The 16,358-nt window shown below is 45.2% G+C and overlaps 1 protein-coding gene across 1 annotated transcript in view; it reads left to right on the forward strand.

Annotated features, from left to right (window-relative positions):
- The first annotated feature begins 2,772 nt into the window (after positions 1-2,772).
- NCOA1 (nuclear receptor coactivator 1) overlaps positions 2,773-16,358 on the forward strand; it is a 131,051-nt gene continuing 117,465 nt past the window's right edge. The window contains exon 1 of the mRNA XM_075707139.1: positions 2,773-2,790. The gene's annotated coding sequence lies outside the window, so the exon portion shown is untranslated. The remainder of the gene's footprint in view (positions 2,791-16,358) is intronic.

A 16,358-nucleotide genomic window follows, 5' to 3' on the forward strand; every position in this document is an offset into this window, starting at 1 on the left:
CGTCCTTCCATGCTCTCAAACTTCCCAAGTTAACACTTGCGGGAAGCTACGATCAATAGTCCAGAGGGTCTCTTGTCCAGCTCTTTAAAAGCCACTGGGATGCAGCTGAAGATCTCCTGACTTAAAACCACCCAGCTCTGATAGCTGTTGTTTCACATCTGCCTGCATTGCTATTTGGAATAGAAAATGTTTCCTGTGACACGACTATACCGTCTGGTTTCTTTCTTAATTAACGAACAGAAATATTTGTTGCATTCTTCTGCCGTTCCTATAATATTGCTGGTGGTTGCTCTGCTCCTGTGCCATAAGGGTCCTCAGCCATTGCTGGAATTTGCTCTTCGTAGGTAATTTTTATAACCTGATACGCTCAAACCTGTGAGTATTGTGGTTCCTGTCATTGCATTTTGCTTCTCTTGCTGTTTCATATCACTACATTTCTTATGTATTTTAATATTTAGTTTAGTTTTTCTTCTCTTTTTTATATATGTTTTTTATTCTGATTGTTGCTTTCCTCTTCATGAGAGCCAGCTTGAGATAAGTATTTTTATTTTTTTTTTAAACAGGAACATCTTCCCTTTTTAGTTTGGGAGCTTCAAACAGGAACATCTTCCCTTTTTAGTTTTGGGAGCTTAATCCCCCTGAGACGCACACCTTGCCTCAGGAATCGGGAATCATATTCTTAAAGTTTCCATTATTATTATTTATGTTTTTCTGTTTTTAACATTCATTCCTTAGCATCATTTCGTCTATTTATTGTAGGGGTAGTGAAAGCAGCTGGGACGTATATATTATTTAGAAATTCAAAGACGTCTCCTACTGGTAAAATGCAACTTTCAGGCTGGAAGCCTGAGCGATACAGCAGTTTGTGCATCTTTTGTGTTCATTGATGTGCATGTGTGTATAAAAATGGATGCTTAACAAGGCAGGTGTCCCGTCTCCCGTCGGGATGTGCTCTAGTCACACCTCTCTGGATGCGGATCCGTAAGCTTCTGGAGTTGTGCTTTGCCAGTGCCTTGGAGATGATGCTGCCGTCTGAGGTTTCCTCCCTCCTTTTGCCTACTGGTTTTTCATGAATAAATTGCAGCGAGTGACTTGTAAGAGTCTTACGTTGCTAATGATGGGTGCATTATTAAGACAGTATTCTAATGACCTTGTCCGTGTAAGTAATTTCTTTAGTAATAGCAAGAGCGGCGATAGGGACAAGCAGGTTTTGAACTAATGATGGTACTTCCCTCATCTAACTTCAGGTATAAATTTAACCCGGTAACCCTAGTGATCCTGTGCGAGAGAGAGAAAGAAAGAAAATAGACACATCCTGGCAGTAATTTGATGCGGACTCCTGACATGGTGGCTCCTCAGGGGCTCCGCTGAAGCAGCAGCCAGCCTTTGGGGCTGGTTGGGCTGCGGAGGACCTGCAGACATCTCCATCCAGCACCTCCAAGGGGAGCTTCGTGGACCTGTTTATTGACTGCAGAAGGACCCTGGAATTACCAGCTCTGGTTTCCAACCAGCTCTTAGGTGTCCAGGGTTGATTAAGATGAATTGCACCCTATAGCTACTGCAAATAAAAGTTCTAAAGCAATAGTGGGACTTCTGTCTCGGAGCATTTGATGGGGTGGGTGGCAAGCTTGGCTGTAGAAACTGCAGTGCGTGGAGTGGCTTGGAGGAAAGATTATGAAGCTCATCTCAGTGTTTCCATGGTTGGGTTTTTTTTTTTTTTAAATTACTTACTTTTTCATTAGCATTCAGGCAATGCATCACAATATGAAGAGTCCTATTTTAGGAACTTACATTTTTCAACAAAGCAAGGTATTTGCAAGCCATGGATTAGTTGACATACTAGCATTCGGCTTGAGAGGAACAAAGTTCAGACTGGTATGACTGAGGGGATAGCTGGAGAAAATGGACATACTGCAGTCTTGGTGTCTTTTTATGGCGTACGTGCTTCCGGAGAGAAATAATTATGCTCGTCTGGGGTTCAGAGACTACCTGGCTTATCGAAGGCAATACAGAAAGCCTGTGGAAGAGGAGGAACTGGAGAAATCCCCTTGATCCGCTTCTAGCTTAATGCTTAGTAACAACAACAATTTACTATCCGTGCCTTTGTGAGGCAGGGAAGGATCTCATTATCTTTGAGTTTTATGAGTTCGGCGGTGGTCTGCAGCCTGTTGGCTGTAAACACCAACTGTAATTTTCTGGTGCTAGTTTTTATCTCCCGTGTTGCGTAGATGCTGTCTCGCTATGGCAGATTTGCTACTAGATCTGTGCTGTGTTTTTCTGGAGGGTAATCTTTCTTTCTTAGGAGTGGCGTTGGCAAAGAGGGAGGGGAGAATTTAAAAAAAATGTATCCATTGGAATATTAAGCTTTCATTTACTTTATTTCCCTGCGTAGCTTAAAGCTTGAGGAACCTGGATGAGTTCTTTTCCAATGAAATAAAAAAGATACCTTGCAATTGATAATATTGAGAAGCCGGCAAGCTATTAATCATGCCGCTGTGAATTAATAGTTGACCTCAACTTTGCTGGTTTTCTACTTAAAACACTGAAAATTGCATTGTGTGAATAATAATTCAGAAAGATAAATGAAAGATAACACAGACAAACTGTCTTTTCCTTTGCAGGACTCAGTAATTGATGGTGGTCCCCTATCAGAAGAGTTCATGTGAAGACTGCCCATGGAAGGTCAATGCCTGTGTTTGCTGAAGCTCTAGGATTCTGTTGTTTTGCTGTTTAATTAACTGAAGAATCCAGTTTTTCCCATGAACCATCTTTCACCTCGGGAAGATAGAGGTAAGGTTGCAGGTCTCTGTTTCTTCTTTCCTCTGGCGGAAAATGTTTAAACCTGTCATGGAGGTGGTTTTTGCCGGAGCACTTCTTCATGCGGAATTAATTACTGAGACTGCTGAAAGCAAAAGCCACTGTTTTTCTCTGTCCTTGGCATCCTTTGGATTGTTTTCCATACGTGAGATGTGCAGTCAGTCTGCATTGCATTCGTAGCTATGAGAGTTGTTTTAAAAGCTCGTAAAGATGAAATTATTGCCTGAATCAACTGCGCTTTCTCAATATGTTTTGCAAAATTGAATAGCTAATTGCTGCAGTGGCAGAATGGTATGCAAAGGATTTGTGCTAAAGAATAATATGTGGTTTTGGTAAGTCAGTGTTACGCTGTAAGCTGTCTCGTGGTGTTGATCAGGTGAATTGAGTCCATAACTAGAGAATTTTAAAAGTCACAAACTTGGGAAATCAAAATGTTTTATGGCAAGGGCTACTACAACTTCCAGAGCAAGAAGTGTGTACTCAGCATCCTTGTAGCTCTTACTAGCTGATGCATGTAACAACTTGAACACTTCTGTGGTTTGCCCACAGCCGGCAATATCATAAAGGAAAATTGTTGTAATGGAGTGGTAACTTGGAAAGACGGTAGAATATATTTAGAAGTGGACAAAATGGTAAAACAAGTAGCAGTTGGATGATGGGTCGGCTGCAGCTACTGTATGGCTGTGGGATTTGCAGCCTCTCTCCATCAAGACTGGGAGCGCTTACTGCTGTGGACCATGAGTACGCAGGAGAGGGGAGGACCTGTACCCCTGCGAGTTCCCCTGGAAAACCAGCTTCTAGCAGACATGCCATAAGGCAAAAATTACATGTAACGCTACAGCTGCTTTTGTCTGATGAAATTTTATATTGCTTGTATCACAGTTCCCTGTCTGAGATAGCTGGTGTTGCAAGAAACTTTTGCGTCGGAGCTGGTTTTGGCTGGAGTGCAATGGAAAATGGGATGTTTCCTTCTGGACTGAGCATGGCTTGCTCCTATGCTCCTCTTCAGTGCAGTGTAAATACTGGTCCCAGTAAGATACTGGTGTTGCATGTCCTCTGTAAGCTGCTTTGGCCACCTGGTTTCTGTCCTTGAGTTGGCTGCTTCCCTAAAATGTGGTGGGATGATCATAGAATCATGGAATTGTTTAGGTTGGAAAAGACCTTTAAGTCATCAAGTCCAACCATTAACCTAACACTACCAAGTCCAACACTAAACCAATTAAGGGGAGAGAAAGAATTAATTTCACGTTTGTTGGCTTGGTGGCTGGATTATTTTTTCATGAAAGTAAAACCAGGAATCACTAAGGTTGGAAAGGCCCTCTAAGATCATCAGCCCAACTGTCAACCCAACACCCCCATGCCCACTAAACCATGTCCCCAAGTGCCACCTCTGCCCATTTTCTGAACCCCTCCAGGGATGATGAACCCCTCCACCACCTCTCTGGGCAGCCTGTTCCAATGCTTGACTACCCTTTCCATGAAGAAATGTTTCCTAATATCCAATCTAAACCTCCCCTGGCGCAGCTTGAGCCCATTTCCTCTCGTCCTATCGCTTGTTCCTTGGGAGAAGAGCCCGACCCCCCTCCCTGCCCCCTCCTGTCAGGAGCTGCAGAGCGATCAGGTCTCCCCTCAGCCTCCTCTTCTCCAGGCTGAACACCCCCAGCTCCCTCAGCCGCTCCCCACCAGCCCTGTGCTCCAGACCCTTCCCCAGCTCCGCTGCCCTTCCCTGGACACGCCCCAGCACCCCAATGTCCTTCTTGGAGTGAGGGGCCCAAAACTGGACACAGCATTCCAGGTGCGGCCTCACCAGCGCCGAGCACAGGGGGACGATCCCTGCCCTGCTCCTGCTGGCCACACTATTCCTGATACAAGCCAGGATGCTGTTGGCCTCCTTGGCCACCTGGGCACACTGCTGGCTCATGTTCAGCCGCTGTCGACCAACACCCCCAGCTCCTTTTCGGCCAGGCAGCTTTCCAGCCACTCTTCCCCAAGCCTGCAGTGCTGCATGGGGTTGTTGTGACCCAAGTGCAGGACCCAGCACTTGGCCTTGTTGAACCTCACACAGTTGGCCTCGGCCCATCGGTCCAGCCTGTCCCTGATCGCTGCAGCAGGGGCTGCGGTGGCTTGGAGATGTCGGTGCCCCCCTTCTAGATGTCCTCCCCTGATCGGTTTGGTGGCTGGAGGGTAGATAATCGGGCGCCCGAGATGGAGCCAGGGGTGGGCAACGGCTGGGGAGACATCCCCCCTTTGCCCTGTTCTGCCTAGTGTTTGACCTGTGGTTTGGGGCAAGGCTCTTTGCTCTCTGCCTCCGTGTCTTCCATTTGTAGCACAAATAATGGTGGTAATTAAGCATGGTTGTAAAATTTGGAAATAATATCACCTCTGTATTGCTGTGCCCTGTCCTGACTGTTAGCTTGGAGTCGCCTGGGTGGAGAGGAGCTGGGGGGCTGCCTGTGAGTGGTAAGAAACCAGCAGAGCCCCGATCCAGTGCTGAAAGTGCTGCTCAGAGTTAATTATTAAACCACGCTTTGCCTGATAAATGCACAGTTGGATTCAGGATTTTTCACCGCAAAAAGATCACCTTTCTCCCTGGACATAACAGCTACTTTTTGATTGGAAGCGGGTAAGCCGTATCACACGCAAACAAAAAATCTTAACTCCTGCAACTCTTAAGATGATTTTACTTTTCTCTCCGGTATCTGACCAGATTCAGCTTTTGAAGAGGTGACCTCGCAGGGTGGTGGTGGGTTCTCCCCACTGCCCACCAGCGCTTTCCAGGCGCTGATTAACACCTGCCCAGGCTGGGAGCTTGCAGCCTGAGCGTCTTGGGCTGGAGCAGGCTGCAGGCTGGGCTGTACACAGCTTTTCTTCTTTATTTTCTTCTTTTTTGGCCCCCTCTCCAAAGCAATCGGTACAAATAATGCACCCAGCAGTGGCCAGGCTTTGCATGAGACATCTCTTAATGTCAGGCAGCTTGACGGATGCAGCCCAGGCAAGGAAAGGGTTAAATTCTTAACCATGAAATTGGATATCGTTGCGGGGAGGAAGAGTGAGTTCAAGATTAATTTTAAGGGTGAGGTGCCTCCTCGGCTGCTCTGGATTTCCCCTAATTTAGGGGACTGACGGGCTAGCCCCTGCAGTGAGCCGGGGGGAGCCCTGCCTTCATCCCACCTGGCACCTCCCAGCCTTTCCTTATCCCCCTCCTCCCCCCAATGTGTCTTATTAAATTTCATTTCTTTCCTCTAGCAAATGGACTTTTTGGCTTGGCATGAAATCCGGTTGCTGTGATTGAGTTCCCATCCCCTTTATCCTGCGATGGGGCTTTGAGATGAAAAAATGTAAATCCAATCGCCGAGACGCTCCTTCCCCCACCCTAGCCCTAGGTCTTTGCTGAGCCGAAACTCCCTCTTTATTCCTTAATGATCATATTCCTTCCACTTTAAATAGATTTCCTGCTGTTAACAGCGTTTTCAAGTGTTGCAACACTTTATAAATGGTATCTCGTGAGAGGTATTTACCGTAGCTGAGTTTCCTTGAAGTCGTAACCTCTGCCTTGCCATTCCCTTTTCCCGGGGGCTGCTGGCGGGGTAGGAAGGACACAGATGATGGGCTTGGCAGTCACCGTACTTCTAAATCATCCGTTCTTCTACCTCTTTTGTTAGTTTTAGAGAGGGATGTTGTTTCAGCCATGTATTTGAAATGGAGTCCTGCTGATCAAGACAAAGATGCACGCAGCACTTTTGGGGACTTAGAAAGAAGAAATCCCAGGCTTGTCTCGCCGCGTACGAATTAAAGCCATTGGGGCGCTCCTGAAGCCTTGCTCTTAAAAAGCAAAGAGCACAAACAAACCAGGAACCCCCCACCATGCCCACTGGAAAAGGCTCTTTAGGTTTCCCAGTAGAGAACAGACAGGACAACTGCCGTGGACCACGTGCAGGGAGAGGTCTGAAGCTTCTGCCGCTTTGCAGAGGACACCCGCCAGCTAGATTGCATCTTCAGGTCAGGCTTCTTGTACTTCTGCTGGCCAGCCTGCAGCCACAATGACAAGAGATGTGGTTCTCTCTTTAGGTTGCCAAATACAAATGCTGAAGTGCTGAGTCTTTTTGGTTTTTTGGGGTTTGTTTGTTTCGTTTTTTTTTTTTTAAGAAGAAAAGCTAGAATGAGCACGTGGAGGCCCCAACGCATTTCTTTTCATATTTCTTGTGAAGATTTTATAGCCAGCTGTCACTAGCAAAAAAGTTTACATTAAGAGCATTCACCCTGTTGGAAGTGTTCGAGTCTTAACTGAGTCTTCCCCCATTTTGTTTTTATTTGGTCATTTGATTCTGCTGCAGTCTTCGTTTCCTTAACGTTGAAATACCTCTTTCTGTTAGATGTTTATATGTTAGAGGCACCTGCGCGATGCTAAAGACAAAAGTTTCAAGCATATGTTGAGAAGAAAACAGTTGATGGGATTTCACATGTCTGCTAGTGACTTTGGCTCTTCTGTGCAAAATTAAGGAAGAACTGTTTTGATACGGGAGCTGCTTGTAGTTTCACATCTGAGAACTCTTTCTGTTCCTTTTTTCTAAAAATGCCATTAGATGCTCTTGTTTTCACATGTAAATCCTGTAGTTGGACAGTGAGATTGGGTGCTTTGTTTAGATAGAAAGTATTTGAGACACACATCTCTTCCATTAAGTAGAACTTTTGGTGCTTAGCTCCTTCAAATAATTAAAATGTCTTAAGTAAGGGTTTGGTCATCTTCTGTTAAATGTTGCTTGCCCAGGAGCTTTGATTAGGTCTCTTTTGACTGCTTTGGTTTAATATCCAGATTGCGGTTTTGCTTATCTTTTGGAACAAACCACTTTGTCCATTTGCCTTGCTACTCCTAGAAATTTTAAGCAAACGTACCTTTTTCTTAGGCTTTCACGTTTGTACACAAATCCAGCCTAATTCTTTGACCATGACCAGACACCAGCTGCAGAAACCCTGCCAGGGTCTGAGATGTCATTGTCCCTCCGCCGTCGGTCGCTACCTACATGGCAAAGCTGGTGGCTTCCATGAGTTCATCCAACAGCACGGTTCTTGTGAGCACGCCTCATCTGCAGCCCTGCCGAGTCCTCCAGGCTGGGCTGAGCCCTCTCTAGCAGCTTTTCAAGCCAAACTTCTTGTGCTGAAGCACGTGAGAAATGCTCACGTGAACCCTTCAGCTGTGAGCGTGGGATCCTCTTCACAGACAACCCAGGAATGGGAACATCTTCATCTGCCGCAGCCATTTCTCCAGTGATCAACTTATCATCGCCTTTAGTGTACGGCTACGGCATTAATGCAGGTTGTAACCCCTTCCTCTGGGTCTGCGGTGGTTGGCTGAACAACAGAAGCTTAATTGTAGGTAGCTCTTGCTGTGCCGAGGAGACAAGGTGGAAATGTGTTTGTGTCTTGCCTGAGCAGGATTGTAATCAGCATCCAACAGGACAGTAAATGATGCTGGATATGTTAATGGCTTTTTAGTCTGCTGGGTTCTCTGCTGCCCTCGAGGAATTTCTACTTCCAGGGCCACAAAGATGATGTATTGTTTAATTGAAAACCACACTCAAGTGAGTCCATCGGTTTTGGGGATTTAACGATTTGCTGTTCTTTGCTTAATGTAGTATTTGCTGTACGAGCCCTTCCTGTGGATGTAAGGTTATAAATCGGTGCCTATTTACTTTCTTCCCTTGTTTTAGCTATTTTGGTACCTCTTTGTCAGTTTGTGTTAGCTACTGCTCTGACCTCCTCAAGGGCACCTCTTTGGTGTCGGGCTTCCTGTTGGCTGTCAGCTCTCCGGAGGTGAGACACCAGCGATTGCTGATTCTCCCTGCAAGACACGGCTGTGGCCGCTGCCTCTGTAAGCCAGAGAGGGATGAGAAATTCTGCCTTTTTTTTGTTCATAGAGGTTGGCAGGATTAGAGTCATAGAATCGCAGAATGGTTTAGGTCAGAAGGGACCTTTAAAGATCATCTAGTCCAGCCCCCCTGCCATGGGCAAGGACATCTTTCACTAGATCAGGTTGCTCAAAGCCCTGTCCAACCTGACCTTGAACACTTCCAGTGATGTGTGGGGCATCCACAATTTCTCTGAGCAACCTGCTCCAGTGTCTCACCACCCTCATGGTAAAAAAATTTCTTCATTATGTCTGGTCTAAACCTACCCTCTTTCAGCTTAAAACCATTGCCCCTTGTCCTGTTGCTACAGGCCCTGGTAAAGTCTCTATCTGTCTTTCTTATAAGCCCCCTTTATATACTGAAATATATAAAGACCACAATGATGTCTCCCCGCAGCCTTCTCTTCCCCAGGCTGCACAAGCCCAGCTCTCCCAGCCTGGCCTCAGAGCAGAGCTGCTCCAGCCCTCGGACCATTTCTGTGGCCTCCTCTGGCCCCGCTCCAACAGGTCCCTGTCTGTGCGGTGCTGAGGGCCCCCGAGCTGGGCGCAGGGCTCCAGGGGGGGCTGAGCAGAGCGGAGCAGAGGGGCAGAGCCCCCTCCCTCGCCCCGCTGCCCACGCTGCTGGGGATGCAGCCCAGGATGGGCTTGGCTTTCTGGGCTGCCAGCGCACGTTGCCGGCTCGTGTCCGGCTTTTCATCCCCCAGCACCCCCAAGTCCTTCTCCGCAGGGCTGCTCTCCATCCCTGCGTCCCCCAGGCTGTATGGATACTGGGGGTTGCTCTGACTCAGCTGCAGGACCCTGCACTTGGCCTTGTTGAACCTCATGAGGGTCACATGTGGCCGCTTCTTGAGCTCATTAAGGTCCCTCTGGATGACATCCCTTCCCTCCAGGAAATCAGCTGCACCACTCAGCTTGGTGTCATCAGCAAACTTGCTGAGGGTGCACTCAATCCCACCATCTAGGTCATTGATGAAGATATTGTACAGTACCAGTCCCAATATGGACCCCTGAGGGACACCACTTGTGACTGATCTCCATTTGGACGTTGAGCCCTTTGTATGAAGCACAGTTCTGTTTACTCGGTGTGGAAGCATTTAAGGAAAAAAACCATCATAAAGTAATAAAAACGTAGGTGAGTATTCGTCTTGTGGGCAGTGACGCATCCTCATGGGCATCGCCACCCTGGCTGCGTTTGTGGGGCAATAGCTAAATGCATTCTGGAGGAGTTTCTTCCTCCTCCCACGAGGTTTTGTCTTCTGTCTGAAGCCTCTTAGATAGGGTGAGGCCAGCTGGGGTAGAGCTGGGGATGGTGACTGAGTTTAACCCTGCAAGAGGCAGGTTCTGCTCCTGGATGGTTGCAGTCATCGCTCCCCTTAGCCTTCGGCAGACGTGCTCTTCACAGCAGCTTCTGGGGAAGACGTGGCACAGCATGATATCTGAAAAGGAGGTCCTTTTATCTTCTAAAAATAACAAATAAACCTGCTTAGAACTGCCTTTTTGTTTGTTTCCCTACTTTTGATCTTGTCTTTGAAAGAGGAAAATTTTAGACGGGTTAAACCCTTAGTAAGGACTATTTGTGCTTGTAGTTAGAGAAGTCTTTTTTATCCTCCAGTTATCGCTAAAAACGTTTTTTAGAGCTGATGGGAGTTGTGTAACCAGTTGTCAATAACTCAGGAGAGTGGTAAGATCTGTTTCTGGTAAGCTTTCAAGAGATAAACACGAAACCCCAAAGCTACTGCTTGGCTGACAGAAAGTGAGAAGAATTTTTCTGGTGTTTTTTTACTTCCGTGCTGAGTTGTTGGCTAATACCTTCCACCAGCGCCGGGGAGGTTTTGCTAAGTACGTGGCTCTGTTTGCTTCTCAGAAAGAAAACTATTGATACCTAGTTCCTGTGGTTTGAAGATGAAGGTATACGCATTAAAGCATACACGCACACGCCTGCTGCCATCAGGAAAAGACTGAAATTTAAAGTATTTCCTGGCAGTTTTGCGTGAATACTGGTTTAAATTATTATTTACTATTGAGTTAGTCCTGTGAGCTGGAGGCAGCGGTGTCATCTGTGATAATACTTTCCGAGAACCAGAAATACTGGTAAATAATTTTCATTACAAGAAAGTTTTAGGAGCACAACACCCATGAAATCCTGATGCTTTGGAATGCAAATCATAATTTTGCTCATCATTGATCAGCATTCCTCCATGGCATCCTGTCCTTGTCTTCCCTGACATGCCGACATCTCAAAGCACCTCAAAGGATGCTTAAAACTTCAGAGTACATTGCTGATAAGAATTATGAGCTCGGGGTGAAATTCAACATTTGCAGAGAAATTGTCTGCATCATCTGATGCCCCGCTGGAGTGGGATGGAGAAGCTGCAGAGAGGCTCTGCCTGGGTCTGTGGCATTTGGGTAGCTAATACACAGGGGACTCCTGTCTCTCTGAGGTGAAAAGGTAAGTGACGTTTTTCCATAAAATCAGCGTTTTTCCCCACGTATTGATAACACTTGCTCTCCTCCTTGAATTTACTTACCTCCTGGAGTTGCGAGTTAGGAGGCTGGCTAGCTGTTGCAAAGAGGACGAGGCGGTAGGAATATATAGCAAAAATACGTCGGAATGTATAGCAAACTCCTCATAGATGCTTTTTTCTTTTATTTTCGTAAAGACCTTAGACTCCCCTTGCAGATTTCAGAGAAGTCTCATGAGGTTAATAAAGCCTTAGCTTTAATGTGCTTTCCCTCCCCACCCCTGCTTCCTCTACCTTGTTATCCTGGAGTTTCTTTATACAATGAAAGGCATACATTTGTTTAATGGAGCTGTCACGAATCCCAGCTACAGATGAACTGCGGAATGTATATTAAAATATATTTGGCGAAGTTAAAATGAAATTCAAAATCAAAGGAAAATTGCCCCGTTGCTTGTTACAGTTCATATCAAAATGTCACCTGGGAGAAAGCATATTCCTTTTAGAAGCGTGAATGGGTTGTTAAGAAGGGACCAGTTTCATCTGTAGGGAAATTCTCTACTGTCTTAAGCCCAAGTGTGAAGAGGGAAAGGCAAACTAATTAGCAAATTTTAATAACAAAGTAACGGAATATCAGATGGATGGTATGTCTGTTAGCATTGGATTTATACAACTGAGCAGTTTCCACGTATCTCTGAATGTGTAGCAAATGAAGGGAAAACCTTTTATTGAGATACTGGAATAAAATTGTGATTTAAGCAGCCTTAAATTTATGGCAACCATAATAGTAAATAATCCAGAGATGGAAAATAAGTGAAACTTCATACTTGAAGTGGAAGGTTTAACAAAAAACCAACTTCAACAAACACTCCTAAAGAGACGCAGTAAAAATCTGAATGGGCAATTCAGAGCCCACAATTGCACAAATGAAAGAACCACAAAGGAAATGGATGTTCTTGTGCAAGGAAAGGTCATCCCAGATCTTGACAAATGTTAAAACAGAACCCAGTGGTGTTACTGACAGTTTATTATCCGAGAGTTGTAAACAGGGCATTCTGCTCAATGGAGCTGGAACAAGGGCAGTTCAGGTGGATATAAGGAAAAACTTCTTCACCACGAGGACAGATCCCAGAGCTGACCCAGAGCAGGTTGGACCAGAGACATCCCGAGGCTCAACCTCAATTTCCCTGTGATTCTAGAAAATATTTAGCACTTAAATACACAGTATTTGTAAAGCAGACCTGCAGCTCTTGGCAATTGATGAACAACGAAAATAGGAATTTGCTAAAATTTATAGGAAGTACAGTCCAGATCCATGAGTGACTATTGTCAAGGCATGGAGAAACCCCTTAGGGAGCAGGGCAAGGTATTACTAGTGGTCATGTAAGTGGTCGGCAGTTGAGTTTAATGACATTAATTTCTAGTAGAAGACCCTTCCTCTTTACTGCACCATAAGTGAGCATAGGGCTTTACTGCGCGTTTCTCGCTGGCGGCCGATTTTAAGCTATTTAGAAATTTGAGGCCATTTAAAGTTGGTTGTGTCGCAGCTTCTGCCTCGCACGGCGCCGAGTGAAGCGCTGCTCACGCATCTGCAGTGTAAAATGCTCATTAGGGTTTTCATACGTCTTTGTAAGTTCAGAGCATTAATATTTCTCCCTGCTTTGATCCCTGCAGGAGAGAGGGAAGCGAAGCCGCCGAATGCTGCTGACTCTCATCTCGCTTGAATGGGAGACTCCTCCAAATTTCTTACATTTGTTGTCTCCTCGCATTCTGCAGTCTCATCTTTAATCCCTCTCTCCTGTCTTTAATTCATGAAAGTAAGTAATTAGAGACCCAAGCACATGTCAGAGTGATGATATACAGATACAGCTGCAGCGTTTTTTTCTTAAATATAATAGTATAATGTCACAAATGAGCTCCCTTTGCTCTATATTTCTCCGGACTCCATCTATCTTTAGATGGAAAATACAGCTGCACAGCAGCCTCCTGACTGATGTAAAAACGGGGAGGAAGCTTTTCCACTTTGTGTAAGCATATTATTTATGAATATACCATGAAGAATGGCATTGCCGCACAACACAATTGTAATCCCATCACATCCTTATTTCTCCAGCAGATGAAAATACTTCATTACAATTAGATGTTGTTTGCTTGTTGTTTCCTGAGAGGGTCTGCTGTTAAACTCGAGACCTTTTCCACCCTGCCATTATTAACGTGAGTGTTGGTAGCGAAGTATTTCATCAGTCATCTACTTATACACTAGGTCTGGGTTTGGGGTGCTGCAGTGGTCTTTGAAAATGATGGAGTAATAACGGATGAATGACAGGGTAGAAGCAATCTAGCAACTATTTTGCATGTTAAATATGAAGGACGGATAAATTTTACAGCTGTTAGCAATGATTAGAGCATTTGCAGACAAGTAGATAAGTCATTAAAAAAATAAAATCACTCCATATACCACTTACCCCTCTATTGTCAACACCGTGACTGTACATGGGGTAAATAATTTCAGTAAGTACTGAAATCTTATTAAAATTTTTAATTAACTCATCAGCAGACTAATAAATATTTCATGACAGCTAACTAAATGTCTCCTCTAATGTGTAAGAATGGCATCCTCCTCGACAGGAGACCTGCTGAAAGCCATTTGTCTTGCTCACGAGCATTACAGGTGGTTGCAGTGAACTTTCCTTTCCAGTGTGGTGGGGTGTCCAATAAAGAAAAGAAATTAAAAAAAAAGAAAGAATGAAAATTAAAAGTATACATCACAGCCTAGTTCTTTATTGTTTCTAAGAGTAATTTAGTGAAGGAAAGGACTGATTGCCTTGGCACAAGGATAGGGGGTGAGACTTGTCAATTAAATTATTGGTTTGCTCTTTGGTGGTGCAGCATTTCTCAAGAATAATAGTGCGGTATTTCCCTCCTTCTGTTTGTAATCATTATGTGACTTCGTAAAACACATTGGATGCCCATAAGAGATCTTTTCGCAGGTGCACGCTCGGATTGCCACGCTCTCCATCGGAGGACGGTGTCACCTTCCGGCTTGACCGCCCCAGGGTGGCATCGCCCTTTGCTGGGGCGGCTGCCGTGTCCTTCCCTGGTGCCTTCAACACCGTCCTCTAGAGCAAGCGGAGGAATAGCCTCCCTTTCTTAGGAAAAGAGCCCCCCAAGGCCAAACATTTAAAATAGTAATTTCATTAATGTGATTCAGCTGTGATTACCCAGGTGTCACATAGCTGCCATCTTCTAAAGGCAGCATCGCCAGCCCCAGCCTGCCCCGCGCTGCAGCAGCTAGCGAGTTGCCGTGCCGCAGCTGAGTCTTTTCATCGCTTTGTTTTCACAGGCTTTAATTATGGAGGGGAAAATAAAACTGTTCCTTATATCATCGTGTGATGGCATGGGTATAAAATAAGCCGTATCCCTGCACCAGTGTGAACTTCACACTGAAGTGCTGGAGCCGTCTTATTTGCTTGTATTGTTTGTGCAGCTGCAGGAATTGCACGCACATCTGTTTTGCGGTCCTGAAATTTAGCCCCATGCACATTTACAGATCATTGTGAACCGGCAATTTTTTTCCTCTTTCTTAATGGTTTAATAAATACCAGGGGTTTTTTGGTGGTGGTTTTTCTTTTTTTTACATTGAGTTTCATCTTCCCTTTTCAAACAAAATGTTGCTGGCAGCTTCAGCACGTTGCTGCAGAATTGTTTTTGCAATGCTGACTTTACAGTTGCACAGAGGAGGTGTTTGTTAGTGCACAAGTTTTGTTACGTAAACTTCAATTTTTCCAGTTTGTGCTGGAAGATATTTTATCTTCTACCAAATTCCAGGGGTTTATAGCAAGGTAGTTGCCCCCCCCCCCCCCCCTCTTTTATTTCGCAGTTGATGTTTTCTTTAAAAGACTGGGTCTTCTGCTTGCATTTCTTGGGCTTCTGGGAACCGCTGAATTAATTCCTAATTCATCGGACAAAGCAAGAAGTTATTTTCTCTGGAGCAGTGAAGAATTTTGGGGGAGAATTCAACAAAAGTGACACTGGGTTACTTATAGCTAACAGCCCTTTGTCACCTCGGTGGGATCCTGCGTCTTTCAGAGGATGTCCTACTTTTCGGAAACGTTATGTGGAGCAGCCCAGCCATTTTGCTGTATTTTCTCGTGCACTTGCCTATTTTTGTATTGTAGAAACAGTTTTAAGGAGTGCTGAGTAGCGTTGGTAAAGGATTTTAATGCGGTTGCTTCTCTGCAATGCTTCATGAAATGGCTTGAGCATCTCTTGCCCTCCATTTTAACAGACCAGATACTTGTGGATCTCTTCCGCTATTAATATCTGTGATTTAATAGCACCATTTTGGACTTATTCCTGCAGTCCTTTCCTCCCGAAACTCTCCAAGGGCTGTGCATTTTAATTAGTTTAGCCTCACGCTCCCTCCACGAGGGAGCTGGACTCTCCTGACCCCCTCCTGGTTTTCCTCTTTCCTCCGTGCATTTCCCTACATGCGTTTGCGCTCCGGCTCTTTGCAAGAGACGTTCATTTTTCCTTGATCGAGGCACATTTACGCCCATTTCTGTGGTATGAGCTTGCCCTTTCTCCCCATTTAAATATACTTGATCACCACTCTGATTTTTTTTTAACGCACCCACTGTATTTAGGGCAGGAGATGCACCCAGTGCATAATTTTCCCGCAGTTTCTTGAAGCAAGGGTACGGTTTGTAGTGCTGCCCCATCCCATTTCTTCATTCTCAGGATTTAATTACAAATCTCTCCTTTTTTTTTTTTTTTAAATGCCTTACCTCTTTTTCTGCTGTTTGTTTTATTAATGCTTATTGGGTTTTTTTTTTTGCAAACCTAAGGATTAGCAGTCGGAGAGGCAGGTTGCATCTGTGCCTGCAGCGCTTGTGCTTGCAGAAGATGCGGATCCGGTCCTGCTGCCTGGCACCGGGCAAAGCGGGTGCAAAATGCTGTCTGTTTTAGCTAAGCTTAGCTTTAGCTTTAGCTTTAGCTTAGCGGAGGGGACTCTGTGCGCTTTGGCCTGTGGCGTTTTTATCACGTCAGTCATTCGCATGCACGTGAAACAAAACAGCTCGTGGGGCTTCCATGTAACTTGGAGGTGATGCGGAGGACGGGTGGTACGAAATGAAGCCCTATCTTATTTTTCTCTCCAAATTAATGTATTTTTGGGG

The sequence above is a fragment of the Pelecanus crispus genome, chromosome 3, assembly GCF_030463565.1.
Source record: "Pelecanus crispus isolate bPelCri1 chromosome 3, bPelCri1.pri, whole genome shotgun sequence".
NCBI lineage: Eukaryota > Metazoa > Chordata > Aves > Pelecaniformes > Pelecanidae > Pelecanus > Pelecanus crispus.